At 44.5% G+C, this 16,151-nt stretch overlaps 1 protein-coding gene and 1 pseudogene across 1 annotated transcript in view; one reads left to right on the forward strand and one right to left on the reverse strand.

Moving 5' to 3' along the window:
- Window positions 1–16,151, forward strand: part of csmd2 (CUB and Sushi multiple domains 2) — a 1,323,345-nt gene that overhangs the window by 682,722 nt on the left and 624,472 nt on the right. The window lies entirely within an intron of this gene.
- Window positions 13,710–14,098, reverse strand: LOC137342798 (histone H2B-like; annotated as a pseudogene).

The following is a 16,151-nucleotide window of genomic DNA, read 5'->3' on the forward strand; positions in this document are numbered from 1 at the left end:
CTCATCTTGTAACATCACCTGGAGCCGAATGCACAGTGCACTGGCAATCCTGTAAATTCTTGAATGATAAAAATACTTCATCATCAAGTAGAACGCACCGCAATTTTCACTTAATATATTTGCCAACAGCTAAATGAAGAATTATTCCTTCGAAATCTGATGTAACTTCAGGGGTGGGCTAATCATTGTCAGAAGTAAAAACAGCCAATCAAATTGTTGAGAAACATGTCGGCCTTGGTGTGGATCACACTGGTGTGGGTACAACCCATAAAAGGCTATTTATATGATATCGTCATGTTAGTGCTTCCACTGGTGAAACATAGAAAATAGGAGCAGGAGTAGGCCATTCGGCCCTTCGAGCCTGCTCCACCATTCAATATGATCATGGCTGATCCTCTATCTCAATACCATATTCCTGCTCTCTCCCCATACCCCTTGATGCCTTTTGTGTCTCGAAATCTATCTCGCTCCTTCTTAAATATATTCACTGACTTGGCCTCCACAGCCTTCTGTGGTAGAGAATTCCACAGGTTCACCACCTTCTGAGTGAAGAAATTTCTCCTCATCTCAGTCCTAAATGTCCGACCCCATTTCCTGAGACTGTGAGCCCTCGTTCTGGACCCCCCAGCCAGGGGAAACATTCTCCCTGCATCCAGTCTGTCTGGCCCTGTCAGAATTTTATACGTTTCAATGAGATCCCCTTTCATTCTTCTAAACTCGAGTGAATACAGGCCGAGTTAACCCAACCTCTCCTCATACGACAGTCCAGCCATCCCAGGAATCAGTCTGGTGAACGTTCACTGCACTACCTCTATGGCAAGTATATCCTTTCTTAGGTGAGGAGACCAAAACTGCACACAATACTCAAGGTGTGGTCTCACCAAGGCCCTGTATAACTGCAGTAAGACATCCTTGTCCTGATCTCAAATCCTCTTGCAATGAAGGCCAACATACCATTTGCCTTGCTAGAAGAACATATCTTAAAGTGTTGGTATGTATATTGATTATTCCCCATATAATATGATGGCTAAATCACTAAAACATTACAGTCTAAGGGTGTAGAAAGCCATTCACCTCACCTCCTTTCATCTGTTTTAAATTAGACTCACAGAAGCTACTTTTTTTCCCTCCTCCTTTGGTAATGATTCTGTTTCTCTTTACTCCAGAATCTGTCCTTCTGCAACATTTTAACTGCCAAATCCACATTCGTTAATTGTTTTTCTTTGGACTTTTTAATATTCCTCTGCCCATTTGTAATAGTGACCAGAAACTGAACCTCATGCTTCCAAATATATTCTTGCCAGTGTTTTAGAGCATCGATGTCACCTTCTTGTACCCTAGTGATCTACTCATAGACTGCAATATTTTATTTGCCTTGGCAACTGCTGCCATACAGTATGATCACCTTCAATATTTGGTCAGCCAGGAGAGCTAAATCCTTCTCCCACTGCACCTTATTTAACGAAGTGTGTGTTTGACACACTCCACTGATCATTTGATGTGTATTTAAACAAGGGAAATGTCAGTTGGGTTTATACGATGTTGATGCATGCCACAGTATCATAAAGGGAGTATGGTTTTAGATTAAATGAGGCTGGCAGTGAAATATTCTGCACATTGTAGCAGATATTTTTAAGACAGAGCAATTCTTTTAACATCCATATATTTGCCCATCCTACTGTAAACATCTTGTGTTACAGTACTTACATAAAAATTACAAAAAAGAAAAGAACTCATCATATAAGAAGGTGAATAATTGTGAAATATTTGAATGTCCAAGTAGTTTTTGTCTCCATAATTACTGCTCATTATCTTAAGAGTTCATGGTGCACAGCATGGAATTCTTTGAGGAAGAAAACATGGAGCTGAAATAAGTCAAAATAAGCTTGCCTAAAAATCCCTTCGGTGCACAAGAGACACAAATATTGGTGCATGGGGATGTGGCACACTGGGCTAGAAATTCGGCCATGTAGTGCCTGTTTTTCAGGTGCTACGTGGCCTCCTAAGGTTCCAAAATGGTGTCCGGAATGCGCATGCATGCTTCTAGTCAGACGCCATTTTGGTAAAGGCGCTTGCGCATGCACAGATAATGAATGCCTGCATCATGTAAAGTGGGGATAATAACGTTCCAGCAAACACACTTTCTTAACACTGAACAGCTGAACATGTCTGAAACAGCCCGGAGGACCCCTCACCAGCGCTATTTAAAAGGATCATGCAGGTTAGTGGCTGGATTGTTGCTTCTGACTGCTGCTATCATGGCACGTGTTTGTTGAAGCTTCCTATACTTGGATGGAGTTGGTATAGTATATAAAGGGTGGTTTGGCAGGTCTTGCATTATTGTTGGTGTCATTTACAACAGTGTGCTGAAGATGATTCTGGTTACCATGGGTGGCCTGCTGGGGCTCCTGCTGGGCATTGAACATGACTGGAAGCATGCAGAGAAGCCATTCAGAGCAGGTCACTCTGCAAGGAGAGGGAGGTGGAGGAGGTGCAGGGCAATGAGCAGGAGGCCATATCCTATGTGGGTCTTTAGGGAACAATACTCTTACCACAACATGAGCGAAGATCAGTGTATCCGACAACAGCAGTTCACCAAAGAGGTTGTGACGGAGATATGTCAACTATTGCAGCCACAATTGCAGCCTCAGAGCAGGGCAAGGACAGCATTGCCAGTGGCTGTGAAGGGAACCGTGGCGCTGAACTTTTACAGCTCTGGATCCTTTCAGGCCTCAGCTGGCGATATGTGCAACATCTCGCAGTTTGCAGTGCACTGCTGCATAAGGGAGATCACATAGGCACTGTACGAGCTGCGCAACAGGTTCATCACATCCCCTCTTGACAGAGAGAAGCAGAATGAGCGAGCATGAGGGTTTGCTCACATTGCAGGCTTCCCCATGGTGCAGGGTGCCACTGACTGCATGCACGTTGCCATGCATGCTCCACATCTCAACTCGGCCATCTTTTTGAACAGAAAGGGGCTCCACTCCCTCAATGTGCAGCTGGTGTGCGACCACACGCAGCACATCATGCAGGTCAATGCTCGCTTCCCTGGCAGCAATCATGATGCCTTCATTATGCAGCAGTCCAACGTCCCAATTATTGTTGCACTGGCTTGGCAAGTCAAAGGCTGACTACAGGGTGGCAAGGGCTATCCCCTCATGAGGTGACGAATGACTCTAGTCAGGCACGCACGCACACGTGCAGAGTAGACATACATCAAGACCCATGTAGCCGCACGGAACATTGCCGAGCACACCGTAGGCCTCCTGAAGTGATGCTTCCGCTGCCTGGACTGTTCTGGTGGAACCCTGCAGTACTCAGCTGACCGGGTGTCAAGATTCGTCGTAGTATGCTGCATGCTGCACAACCGCACCCTTATGAGGGAACGGCAGCTCTTGCCACCGCCCATCCAGCAAGACCCTGAGCCAGAGGATGAGGCTGAGGAGGAGGGGGAGGAGATGGAGGAGGAAGTGGGGGAAGATGCAAGGAGGCAACAAGGTGCACTGGCCCTGTCCGCCAGGGCTCTGCGTGCTCACCTTACTCGTGAGCGATATCACGAAACTCAACAATACCTCTCAAGTCAACAGCAATCCTACACTCCCCACCTGTCCTCTCCAACGTGACCATAAAATTGCCCTCCATTTGATGGCACGTTGCTTCCTCCCATAGCTCACTGCATAAATAAAAACCACCAGCAACTGCGACTTCAAATCCAGATTTATGACGTAACACATTAACTCAAATATCAAACAGTAAACCATTCACCCTCGTGCATTCCCTCAGTGCCTATTATTTGTGTACCTTTACCTTTCCTAGTGCTCCTACGAGGTGCATCCCCAGTGGCTGGAGAATGGGTGGTGGGAGGCTGCTGGTCTTCAATTGAGGAGTGTGCAGATGGCTTTGGACGACGACCTCGAGCAGCTCTGGGCCGTGAGGGCCTGGCTTCAGACTGCACCATCTTGGCATGGGCTGCAGCAGTCTGGCCTGGCTGGATGACGCGCAACAGCAAAGGCACTGGTAGAGTGGTAGGGGTGGGAGCAAGAATGCTGTCAGCCTGCGAGAGGACAGCAGGTTCGACTGCCACGGCGTCTCTGCCGCTCACACTGGGCGGTGCCCCAGCACTCCTGGTGATCAGCAGGAGAACGGATTGCTGGAGTGCTGTAACGCCCTGGAAGCCCTGTTCCACTGCAGTATCCAAGGCCACGTTAGCAGCAATCTGCGCTTCCAAAGCAGCAGTCTGAGCTGCCATAGCATCAGTCTGAGCTGCCATAGCAGTCGTCTGAGCTTCAACTGAAGCATGCAGACATTTGATGACATCGGTTTGTGCTGCAATGGAAACCGCAACATTGGTCATCAGACGCTGCATCATGGTGGTTTCCACAGGTGTGCTGATGGAGGTGACCACACGTTCCATGTGGGTAAGAATGGGCTCCAAGCTCTGCGCAAAGTCCTGTGCCAAGTTCGAGGTGGACTCCTCCATGCACCTTGACATTGTGGGCAGGCTTTCTGGCAGGCTTTCCAGTGCACCAAGCATTTGGTGGTGTAGGCCCATCAGCCGCCTTCTGTAGCCTGGCCCATCAAAGTCATCATCTGACCCCGCGGCAGCAGAGCCTTTTGTGTGACCTCGCCCTCCGCGAGCTGGCACCTGTAGTATCCATTCCCCCCGCACCGGCTTCTGCGCACTTGTACCTGATGTCTTACCACTTGCAGACCCCTCCTCTAAACTAGCCTCCAAAGGACGCACAGTGTCAGTAACTGAGCTGGTGGATGCGAGTGTCAGATCAAGTGATGGTGCAGCTTCATTGTTACTGTCCCCCTCCTCCTCCTCCTCCTCCTCCTCCTCGGACGGTGCCGGCTCCAGTTCTTGGGTATCTGCAATGACAAAGGGAGACAGGTTGAGTTGTGGAGCAGGGAGAGGAGAAAGTAAGACATGCGTGCTGACACCATCTGCAGCACAAGTCAGAAAAGATTGTGGGATGAGGGAGATGTGGGAAATTAGGAGGATTAGGTATGCAGAGACTCCCCCACCCTCGTCAGGACCTCCAGCGCCGCCAGTGTCCATGGCCGCAGTGACGTTCCGCCCAATGATCTGCAGCATGGTCTCCTCCGTAGGGTTGTGGACACGTAGGCGTGCCTGTCCTCCCTTGGGTCTTTCAGTCTGCCCGCTGTTATGCAGCACTTTCTCCTGCAAGACAGGGAAGTGTGTCAGTGAGTGTCCTGCAATGTGTTTGGCTGATGTGCCTCTCGTGGTCGAATAGCTGCCTGTGTGTGTGACCTGTGAGTGGTGGGTGTGTGGTTTGCAAGTGTGCTACTATATGAGGGTGAGATGCAGCATGCGAAGTGCAGCGTTGCATACAGATGGGCAGTGTTTGTTGGTGGGTGGGTGACGGGGGGGTGTTGTGCGTGGAGCAGTGCTGCGGTTGGTAGGATGTGCCACTCGACACTTGCATTCACTCACCTTGACCACTCGTGTCAAATCATTCTACTTTTTCCAGCACTATATCCACATGCGTGATGCTATGCTTCTGCCATTCACCTCCAGGGCCACTTCCTCCCACTGCCTCCGCAGCTGGTGTCTGGAGGGTCTCCTGCCACCCTGCAGGTACAGGATGGCTCTCCATTCCTGCACTCCCTCCACTAAGACCTCCAGTACGCTGTCGGAGAACCTCGGGGCACGCTCTCATGCTGCTCCAGTCATTCTGCCTGTCATCCTGCACTGCTTCCATTGACAGTGCACCTCCCCTTTAAGAGGTGCAGGCTGCCTTTACCTGGTGCTGGCCATGCCCCATATCGGACCTCTTGCTGGTCCGTGCAGCCACTCAACGGCACGGGTAGTGCTGGCTGCACATGGAAACGATGGAAATGAGAATGCAGCACAAATCTCGTGTGCTGCCTGCATCACTAATACTGAGCATGGGTTAACCGCGCACTGCGACCCCAACGCCCGGTATAGGGCCTTATCCAATTTAACCCCCACTGTGTTCTAACAAGCTATGCTGTATTTTAGGATATGAAGTTGCAGTGTTAAGTCAAAACCTGGAAGAAAATCATTTAATTAGAAAGTTCACTGACAAGGTCATTTTAACAGCTCCCACTGCAGTAGATCTCTTTCATGTGTAGGCTTTCATTCCTATGTTCTAATCTCTTTAGGCGCGGGCAAACACTATCTGATTTTTCCCTGTAGGTGGTCGATTTGGACTCGGTGAATCCTTTGCCACTTTCTTTTTTTTACCTTGACAAAAAGCTTACACACGAATGCAAATAAAACACAAAAACTACAGCTACGTAGAGCGAAGGACAAATCTCCAAAAGTGTTTTAAAAGAACCGAGATAAGAAAGACTAATACATCAAGTCCTGAGTCAAGACTGGTTAAGAGCATTTCAGTTCAATTCAAGTCTCCACTGTAAAGCAGCAACAGCTTTGACGGCTTTTACTAAATCAGACATGTACCTATTAGGTGGCACCTTTTCAAAGACTATAAATAAACAGCTGATGCATTCTAACCCGATCCTGTATTGCAATTTATAGTTTTACTTTTGGGCATAGGAAAGGAATAAAGAAGAGTGAAATGAAGAGAGAGGATTAACCTCAGAGGAGGGTTTGTGGGATTACTCCTTTGTAAAGGCAGGGTGTGCACAGTTTCCCAGAACCATGTCGTCCGCTGTCTGCCTTTATTGTTGGTTCCTTGAGAAGTGCTCAATTATTATCTACATTGAGAGGGTTCTCCTGCTGTTCGTAGCTGAGTATATTGGAACATCAGTGCTGTATAGCTCCGAGCTGTTAAGAGCTATACAGCTGTTTAATGATATGTAGCATTCATTTAGTAGTGTAATTGGACATGTAACAGGAGGGTATTGAATAGCAAAAACCCAGTTCCTGATGCACATATCACAACCCTTTGCTGTTGGGGGAAACTATTTTTAAATAATTTTGGTATCCAACAGACTATTGCCACATCCTATCTTTATATATTTTTTTGTTCTTTGAAGGTGTAAACAATTTAATTTCTTGTTCCCCCTGGTTTCCCTGCTCTCAGCCCCTCACCAATGGTTGCCCTGAGCAGGAGGGGAATAACTTTCTCTCTGTGAGAAGACATCTAGCTCTACTTGCAAAATGTCTGGCAACATGAAAAGCTGTTAGACCTTATAATGTACTGGATCCATATTGTTGAAACATAATGCATGTCATCATTTCCAAAAGACACTTCTAGTTTGATGAAAATCAACTAACAAATACAAAAACTTCAAGTTTGCACAAGAACAAAGCCCCGCATTTGTGATAGCAGTAAACTTTTACATTACGGGCCAAACGATCTGTCTGTCTCTTGTGTGACCCCGCGTTTCGTAGCCCACATGAAAGGAATAGTTAGGTGTTTACACGATGAATTTTTTGATGAATAATAATTTACATAAGCCCTGAATTAACCTATGCATGAAGATATTTGTCAGTGGCAATTCAGTGTCATTGCCCAGCGATTTGGAGAGTGCATAGTTTTACTCTCTTCTTCCTCAGCTTATGCTTGTCAGGAAATTACTGTTACACTTTTTACTAGAACGACAACAACAGCTTGCATTTACATAATGCCTTTAAAGTAGAAGACGTCACAAGATGTTTGACAGAAGTATAATCAGACAAAAAAGGACGCCGAGCCAAAGAAACAGATATTAGGAGGGGTAAATAAAAACTTGGTCCAACAGATGGGTTTTAAGGAAGGTCTTCAAGGAGGTGAGGAAGGTGGAGAAGTTTAGGGATGGAGTTTCAGAGTGTAGGGCCCAGATGACTGAAAGTACGATTGCCAGTGATGGAACAAAGGTACAGGGGGACGCACAAGAGGCTAGAGTTGGAGGAATGCAGAGTTCTTAGAGGATTACAGGGCTGGAGGAGGTTACAGAGATGAGGAAGGGTGAGACCACGAAGGGATATAAACACAAAGGTGAGTATTTTAAACTTGAGGCGTTGGGACTGAGAGCCAATGTGGATCATGAGCGCAGGGTGATGAGTGAGCGGGATGGGATATAAGCATCAAAGTTTTAGATGAGCTGAAGTTTATGGGGAGCGGATGATGGGAGGCTGGCCAGGGGAGCATTGAGTCTGGAGGTGATAAAGGCATGGATGAGGGTTTCAGCAGATGGGCTGAGGCAAGGGCGCAGGTGGCTGCCTGTACTGTACAGTAGCCATGTAATGCCCATTAATTCCTGTTAAGATTAAGACCACAAAGATATAGATAGTATGTACAGCTAGATAGTGTGGTCAGTCCCAAGATCACTTCACGGCATTTGGTTGTCGGCTAGACAATGTGAAGGTAGGAACAGTGAAGACCAAAAATTAAACACATGTAGTAGAGAGGTGGCTTAGAACATGTTGTGATGTTTGGAGTGGGGGCAAGTGATTTTTGTTACTCTTGACTTTCCTGTATTGGGGTGGGAGAGTTGAGTGGACTACAAGGAAGGGGGCCCACAAGCTTTGCTTCTTTTCCAGTTCTAGCCAGTGTATTACTCGAGCAGAGAGGCACATAGCCCATAGGTATTTGCCACTATGTTTGTGGAGGGAGGGGGTCAGGGTGCATCTTCTCACTGCAAATGGTGAGAACTTCATGAGTTTGCATGTTGCTGGGCAGCAGGTCAACCATGCATATTGCAGAGTCTGGGGCTGACTGTGGGACTGGCCAGGGCTCTTCAGATCTACTTAAAGAGAAGAAAAATGGCAACAGATACGGGCAGTGCAGATTGTGTCAATATAAAAGGATGCTGTGGCTCCCTGAGGGCTCAGTGAGGTTATCTAGTTAGCAGCTGAGCTATACAGACCAAGCTAGTCCAGTTCGATCGCCAGTTTGCACTGAGTTAGTTGATGAACCTGGCATCCATGTAAATATATCCAGCAAGGAGTCAACAGCTTTGGAAGAGAGGGGAAAATTGGTGAGAGGAAAAAAAAACGAAAAAAGGAGGTCCCCTTTCAATTAAGGGAGGGGTTGAGTAATCACACTGCCACATTATCAAAGGGTCAAGGAAACACGTCCCACAAAACCAATATATTTTCCCTGACTCGGGGGCGAGTGGAATTTCCTAAACAAAATCTAGGCATGCCTCAGAATGTTTCTGTATAGTTTCATGCTTATTAAAAGCGTAAACTTGCATTTATTTCTTCAAAAAGAAAACAAACATTGACTAGTAACCTTTGTTTGAGGAACTGATCAGAATTTGTAATGGAATCATTTCATGACAGACTGCCCTGCTTTTGTTTTGTTTTCGAGCGGCAGTGGATGGAAAAACAACCATAAAATAAAGCAAACCAGCAGTACTTCTAGTGGTCCATAAACCTGGGTTATTGCTGTAAATTATTAGTACTGTCATAAATCTTGAGGTCAAAGCACTTCCTGAAAATAAGGTTTAAAAAACAGGACATAAAATCAGAACCAGCAGACAGGATGTTCCTTGAAAGGGCAGAAAATATAGACTGAATTTTGCACCTGGAATTTAAGATTCAGTTTTCTTCTCTGCCAAGAATTGGCCCCAGTGTTGGTACATTTGTAGAGAGTGACCCACCTAAACCTTGAACAAGTTACTGCTCACTCCTTGCATGGAAAAAGAGAGAGAATATTCACGTCTAATTCTCTTTCATGAGCAGCATATCCAATCAACAAACCATATCACTGAATGGACACAGATATCAGTCCAGGAATTACCAAGAGTCACTCCATTTGAGGAGGAATTGTTCAATTCAGCCTCTCGTCACTGTGGTGTTTGATTTTTTTAAAAATTCTTCTAATTTTGTTTTCTCCCGTCCTGAAGATGCTGACTTCTTGCTGATACCTCCAGCATCTCGTCCAGGTTGCTATTATTCATGTATGAGCCTTGACAGTGAGTGTTGGAAGGCTTTTTTGATCACGTAGGTAAGCCTCAGTCTGTTTCCTCCCAGTATCTGTATTTCCACATCAGAGAGCTGGTCCTTTAACTTTTAGCAATATCACTATGAAGGCTGCCTGTGAATTGAAACTAATTTTGTTATCACACACCACACATGGTGTTAAGTTGTTACTGGGAGTAGTGTCTGGAGGCACACAGTTCCCACACAATAACAATGTGATGGACGATGAACAGGACAGAACTTCTTGGAGCTGGAGGGGGTAGGTGTTTTGAACCAAATTGAAGATCTAAATCGATATGTGGTGTGACACATGGAGTGCATTAAATGGTGAAGGTTTTCGTCAGCCCTCCTTCCATTCTACTGAGTTCCCAATCAGCACAGAGGTTAATTTGAGCCCCATAGAGACTGAAGGCTGGAGGAAGACTTCCCTGTGAATTGCACTCTCACTGCTGTCAATCAGGTTATTGCACATGGTATTGTGCCTTTGTTTACTAAATTTTGATTCAGTTGCCACATAAGCGGCCAAAACCTGATTTACATTTAACAGTAATTTCTATCCATTAATAAATCATTGTTGTCTTCCGTTTGTACCAACACCAGAGCCTTGGAGAGGGCGCAGAGGAGATTTATTAGAATGGTACCGGGGATGAGATTTGGAGGCAGCAAAGTTTTAGATGAGCTGGGGAGACTAGAGAAAGTGCGATTGTTCTCCTTAGAGCAGAGTAGGTTAAAGGGAGATTTAATGGAGGTGTGCAAAATTATGAGGGGTTTTGATCGAGCAGATAGGGAGAAACTCTTTCCGCTGGCAGGAAGGTCGATAACCAGAGGACACAGATTTAAGGTAAGTGACAAAAGAATCGTGAGGAGATGAGGAGAATTTTTTTTAAGCAGCGAGTTGTTATGATTTGGAATGCACCGCCTGGAAGGACGATGGAAGCAGATTCAGTCGTGACTTTCAAAAGGGGAATTGGACATATACTTGAAAAGGAAAAATTTGCAGGGCTATAGGGAAAGAGCAGGGGAGTGGGGCTAGTTGAATAGCTCTTTCAAACAGCCAGCACAGCACGATGGGCTGAAAGGCCTCCTTCTGTGCTGTCTGATTCTATGGTTCAAATAGTCTCTTTGAAAAAAAAAACACCCAGAAAGAATGAATCAACATTTCTCTAGTTTTTCAAAACCCAGTCAATGGAAATGGTTTCACCCCCAACCTCTTGTGTTTAGCTGCAGTGCCTCCTCCCCATTTATGTAAACACTCCAGCTGAATGAGCTTAGAATACATTGATATCAAAATGTCGCTGATATTACCAATACAGGAGAAACTGTATTTTCTACCAAACATTTCTGGTGGTTTTAAGTTTTAAAAATAACTCAAAAATGGCCATGTGAAAGTTTTCACAAAAATTCTCATTCACCTCCCCTGTCATAAAAGGGTACTGAAAAAAAGAATAAAACTTGACCACTTGGATATATCCTCCTGACTGTCGAGTCTCCGTGACTTATGAAATGCACATGAAGCATAACCTTCCTCTTGAGCATGCCCGACTTCCTTCACCCCACTATTGATGGCCGTGCCTTCAGCTATCTAGGCCCGAAGCTCTGGAATTCTCTCCCTAAACCTCTCCACCTCTTCACCTCTCTCTCCTTTAGATCCTCCTTAAAAAACCTGCCTGTTTGACCAAGCATTTGGTCATCTGTCCTCAATCTCCTTCTTTGACTTGGTTATAAATTTTTGTCTGATTATGCTCCTGTGATGCACCTTGGGACATTTTATGACGTAAAAGGCGCTATATAAATGCAAATTCTTACAGCTGAGTGCTTTTTGCATTTGTGTTAATAGGATGACAATTCTGGATGGCTGCAAATTTAATTAAACGATTGAGGACTTAAAAATGAAAGCAGAATTTATGGACTACGACATCTTCAATCCAGTCAGAAAAATGCTTAATTTCCTCTGTTTTCGAGTTGCAGTGAGGGAAATGATTTATATTTGCATTTGACTAATGTGATATTTTAATCCAATGAAAATTACAGAACTTAAAGAAAGACATGTGAATAAACTGTCAGTGTTTTGAACTTAATCCAATATCCTGTGTTGTCTCTGCTTGTCAGCATTTGCTGACTAAACTAGTTTGAGATTTAAGCTTCTTGCACTGCCTCACTGATGCCCTCAAGCCACCCTAGAATGCTCCAGTATCAATCTCCTCTTCACATAAGCTGAACTTTTTGGGTCCTGGAGACTCTCACGCCTCTTAGCTTTAATGCTGTCCATAGTCAGATCATGGGCCTGACCCCTGAGTTACACTGTTACTTGTGTCTCGACATATTCAAAACCACTTTTATTGAAGCAAAAATGGGAGTCAAAGTGACCTGCTAAGTGCAGTTCCTAGTTTCCAGGGAATATTTGAAGAAATAAGTCTGTTGATATTTAAATGCTTGTTTGCGGATTGTCTTATGATTTTGGGCTCCTGCATTTACTGCAGTCTTTCTGCTAATGGATAAAGCAAGAAACAAAAAAAGTATTCAGTTTCAAAGAACAATGGACAGTTTTCAATCTGCTGCCTTTAAATCACTGATGACCAGTTATAGTCTGTACCTGGAATCTGCTCAGATTCAGCGGGACATCGACACTGGTTTAAAAAAAGCTCGAGACACTTGACCAAATTTGTTTGTGATCTTGTCTGCAACTACAAGCTTTACAGATAAAAGCGTAATGCAGCTGGCCTGGTGTCTCCCCCACCATCTTCAGATTAGGCACAGTTCACAATATGAACTGATGAGACTGTCTCAGTTCAGAGCGTGACTGGGAACTGGGGTCAGCCTGTAGAAAGACAGCAAAATGCTACACCTGGGGACCAAGATAGCTTCAACGAGCCATTTTTTTTTAAAAAGCCATGAAAAATGATATAAAAGAGAAAGCATTATTCACTTCCTGTTTATGTTCAGTTAACAGTGGAATTGCAAATTTAACAACCCTATCACTATTGTGAAATTAAAGCACATCAGCCATCAAATAAGCAAGGCAAAAAAGAGGATGCACAATTAAAATAAAAACAGAAGTAAAACAGAGATACAGAATCAATTACCAGAGAAAGATGGAAGACCTACTGAGAAAATAGCAGCAGGAGTTAGGAAGCCATGCCGAGCAACTGATTGAGCTAGCAGTCACTGTGCGATGCAGTGGTAGATTGCAACTTTGGGTATGAGTCATTGATCTGATCTGAATCGCCTGGTTTTGGCACCAGGTGGAGAAGTAACACATTCCCCAGTGGGAAGGAGAACAACCAGGGGACACGAGTTTAAACTATGGAAGAGTAGGAATAGACTGGACGTTAGACTGGTTTTTCTTTTCCCGGGGAATTGTGAGCCTCTGGGATACATTGCCGACTGGTGTGGTGGGTGCTGACTCTCTGCAGGCCTTCAAGAGGGAGCTGGGCCGGTTCCTGATTGGGGCAGAGATCGCATCATATAGAAGGTAAGTGTCTTTATAGATAGCACTTGGTCCATGTGATCTCCTGGACAGGTTTCGATCACCTAAGGTGGCCAGAGAGGAATTTTACAGAGTATTTTTTCCCTTATTGGCCCTGTTTTTTTTTCTGTTTGTTTTGCCTCTCCCAGGACATTATATGGCTGCGGGTGTGTATGTCGGGGGTGGGGGGTGGAGGTTTAAGGTCGGGCGACGGAAGAAGTTTTTAGCCATGATGGTCCGGTCATCATGGTGTGGGGCAGGCTTGATGGATCAGCTGGTCTTTTCCTCCCGTCAATTTTGTATGTTCGTAAATCGCTTGTGTATTGTTTTTCCAGTTCATGGCGGAGGTTTACTTGGAACTGGTGTTGTGGAGTTTTACTTGGAACTGTTGTCCTTGGTCACTGCCCTTGTCCCTTCCAACATGATGTGCTTGCCCAGCTCCCCGGGCAGCAGCAGGTTCACAGCGGCCTGGATCTCCGGGAGCTGATGGTGCAGCGCCTGTTGTAATAGGCCAGGCGGGGACCCTCACTCGCAATGCACTCGAAAATATTGTTCACAAAGGAGTTCATGATGCTCGTGGCTTTGGAGGAGATGCCGGTGTCTGGGTGAACCTGCTTCATCACTTTGTTACTCTCTTTCCTCGACTTTCTCCTCTTCTTGCCGCCCTTTGCTGGCGCTTTGTTCACGGTTTTCTTGGCGCCCTTCTCGGGAGTTGCTTTCTTCTCCTCAGGCATTTACAAACTCAATTTCAGACACAGAAATAGCAATAGAAATAAAAGAAGTTGCAATGTGCCACTCTGACACTCTTCTTAACATCTAGCTTTACAACATAATCAACAAAAGCCTGCAAGTAGGGCATTTGCCAGAGCAATGGTGTATTACACAAATAATGGGGGGACATGATTGGGGGGGGATGAGTTGTATGGAAAAAGTACATGCTCAGAAACACTGCAAAACATGAGTACTTGTCAGTTTGGCTCAATTGGCAGAATCCTTGCCTTTGAATCATAAAATTATGAGGTCAAACCTTACTCCAGAGACTTGAGCATTTAATGTGGGTTGATAACTTCAGCGCAGTACTGAGTCAATGCTACATTGTCGGAAGTGTTGCCTTTCAGGTGGATATAAAAGAACCCATTGTATAAGTGTTTGAAAAAGAGCAGAGGCGGACTGTCCTGCTGATCTGATCGTCATTCCTCCTTCATCCATTACCATCAAAAGGAGCTAATTAACCAATTGTTTGTTTAATTTGTTGTTTGTGCTGCATGCAAAATGGCTGATGCTGCATTTGATTACACCTCAGAGGTGATTTATTATTGATGAAGAACTTTGTGGCAGCTTGAGGAAATTAAAGGCACTAGAAAAATGTCAGTTTGTTCTTTTCCTTGGACCAACCTTTTTATGTTTTCATTAAGTGGGGACGTCTAACTTTAATCTTCATCTATTGTTATAAGGAAGAATAATATGTTTTTTTTATTTGCCGTAGATTCAGAGAGGGATAAGTTAATTCATTGGGAAAATATAAATAAAAGTCAAGAGCAAAAGGGTCAATTGCACCCAGTGGGAGAGTTTGCTAGCCTTTTCTTCAATTGAAATCATACTGTATGCTCTTGAGAAGCAGTGATTGAAACCAGCTCTCTGTTCGCCTTATCACTTTCAAACAACACTCCAGTTCTTAATTAGTTATCCTGCTCCTAACTATGACAGTTGTTTTCCAACATTTGACAAGTGGTATTAGATAGTTTAAGACCATAAGACCATATGAGATAGGAGCAGGAGTAGGCCATTTTGGATAATAAATGCATTTTCCATATTTTTTATTTTGCTTTGAAGCAGCCAGTTTTGTAGACGTAATACAAGATTTTAAAATAAAGTACATCTAAAGTGTTAGAAAAAAAAAATGTTGAGTTGAGCAGTTTCGTCAACACTTGCAATTTTGTTAATGATTTATTAAATCTGCACCATTGTGTTTTTCTAAGTGGCGCGCAGAAATAGGAAGAAGAGAGAGTGAAATTATAATGAAGTAGTTCAACGTCAATGAATTGTTAAAGAAATCGAAAATATCAGCAACAGTGTTTTTATGATCTGGAGTGGCTTATCTCTCAAAAAATAAGGATTATTCCATTTTTTTTCTCTCTCTTCCTATTTTTGTTTTCCCTTGGCGACATGGAAAATCTGGGCCTGGAGTTTCGTCCATGGGTGCAACCTGTAAGTTAGATCTGAAAATGCGCCCAATCCCGCACCCGTTACAATAAAATTACAGAAAAATGACTGTTTCCTGCTGCCCCTGAAAATCTGGTCAAAATTTGAAGAGAGCCTCTGAGCAAGCACATTTTCAGGAAACTTGCGTACAAGGCTCTGCAACTTGGGGGCGAGGCCATTATTATGGGCAGAGATGCGTTCAGGTGAAGGGATCGATAGACAATCGTAAAAGATTGAGGAGATTTGGGTTTTGTACTTAGGCCAAAATTTCTTGATCTCTTAGGCCACGTATTTGACCTAGATTGCACATGTCTCTGGGCTGCAAATACGCAGGAAATTCCAGACCCTGATATTTTGCAGATATCTCCCGCGATGCAGATAGGTCTCCCGCTGTCCCACTAGTCCGTAAAAATGTCCCCTTTCAGATCCTAATTGACCATTTATTTCTCTCCAAGGAAAAATGTTTGTCAAAGGTTTTCTCCGGGGAAGTAGAATAGACATCATTTTTGTCACAGTGGCATTACAGTTACATGATACGGTGATGCGTTCCAGTATAATTTGATGTTATGTTGTGATGTGTGTTAATCAACAAACAAGAAAGGTTTGCCAAACATT

Source organism: Heptranchias perlo, chromosome 26 (assembly GCF_035084215.1).
Source record: "Heptranchias perlo isolate sHepPer1 chromosome 26, sHepPer1.hap1, whole genome shotgun sequence".
Classification (NCBI taxonomy): domain Eukaryota; kingdom Metazoa; phylum Chordata; class Chondrichthyes; order Hexanchiformes; family Hexanchidae; genus Heptranchias; species Heptranchias perlo.